Here is a 1,710-nt window from a genome sequence, read left to right as displayed (position 1 = left end):
GATGAACCTTTTATCTTGGCATCACAAGCTGTACAGGTTTACTATGTTAAGGAAGGTCCTGAATCAGATTGGTATGCTGTTGCCCAGTCAAAACCACGTGATCTTTATGATATGGTGGTTGAAAATGAAATACGTAACCCAATGCCTGATTTGGATGCAAATGTTGATCTCAGTGGTCTTTTTGGAGATGTTGTACATGTAAGGACTGATATAGATGGGGTCATTTTTGCTGAAAGAAAGAGGAAGTAAGTCTCAAACACCATCAATTGTTGCTGGTGCTATGCAGATTTTTCTTTGACATAATTGCTTTGTTGGTCTGAACTAATTGTTGATTGCTTACATACTTGCACTACTATTTTATGAGAGTCCTGTACTAATTCATTTTCATTTTTTTAGGATAAACAATGTCAAAAGCAAGGGGAAAAAGAAAATCCGTGGAGCCAACTGATTATGAAAATGGCGTGGAGCAAAATGTTTATGAATCTGAAAGGAATGAAAACATCAGGCTAAGGGTGCAGAAAATGCAAGAACTGAATATTCAAGCTACTGCACAACAACTTAGCTCAATGCATCAAACAAACAAAAATAAAAAGGTATGTATTCCCATGGATCTGAAATATATGTTCTCAAAGAATTCTGTGAAGTGTCTATGAAATCTGAACTAATTGTGTCCCCAAATGTAGACCCAAACTCCTATTGAGGCAATTGGACGTAACTTACGATCTAGCTCTAGAATAAGTGATGCACATGTTGATATGCAAGCTATGAATGAACATCCTGAGAATCAACTTAATGAAGGTATTCGTCTCTATGTTGTGACAACTAATAATGCAATGCATCATGCATACCTAAGTTGGGTGTACTATGCTGTATTTGTTTTCCAGATGTTCCCGAACAGCCCCAAAAAAATGTTCGAGGACCTACTACAAAGGCTGATATCTATGCAAGGCAAAATAAGCCTAAACTCCAATTGGATGTCAATGCATGTGGTCAACCTTGCGGACCATCAGGCACTAAATTTGCTAACTTCATTGGAACACTTATGAGAACAAAGGGTTTCCCAATTGCACATGATGATTAGAGGAATGTCTGTCCACACAAAAAGTATAAGCTTTGGACATATGCACAGGTAGTGAAATTGGTTGCAAATCTACCTACTGTAGTCATGTGATTGAGTCCTAACTTATTATTTGTGTGTTGTACAACTATATTGGCAAGTAGACAACTGTGTCTTCAATTGGTTTATGAAGACATCAGCTATGAAGTGGAAGGAGTTTAAAGCAGAATTGAAAAAGGTGCATGATGATGACATGGAAGATGATGAACTGTTTGCTCTGTGCGATGACAGAGTTCATATGGATGACTCAAAGTGGCTAGTTAATCATTGGAGGTCTCCGGAGGCAGCTACAACTTACAAATTACTCGCTCATTTTCACAATGTATGTGGCACATAATTATAAACATGAAATAATTTGGTAGGCCTATTCTTTGAGGGGGAAAGCAAACCGTTCAAAGCTGACCCAAAACCATACAACTGGGAGTAAGAGTCATGCACGTGTTGGTACTGAAATGGTATGCTACGTCTTTTTGTTTGTTTATTTTCCCTTTCTTCGTATCCTGTAACTACAATAACATATATATGGTTTAGGGTGAGGAGCTAGGGCGTCCCCCTCATAGAGATGAATTGTTTATCAAAACTCACACACACAA

The sequence above is a fragment of the Miscanthus floridulus genome, chromosome 19, assembly GCF_019320115.1.
Source record: "Miscanthus floridulus cultivar M001 chromosome 19, ASM1932011v1, whole genome shotgun sequence".
NCBI lineage: Eukaryota > Viridiplantae > Streptophyta > Magnoliopsida > Poales > Poaceae > Miscanthus > Miscanthus floridulus.
Note: the sequence above shows the minus strand (reverse complement) of the source record.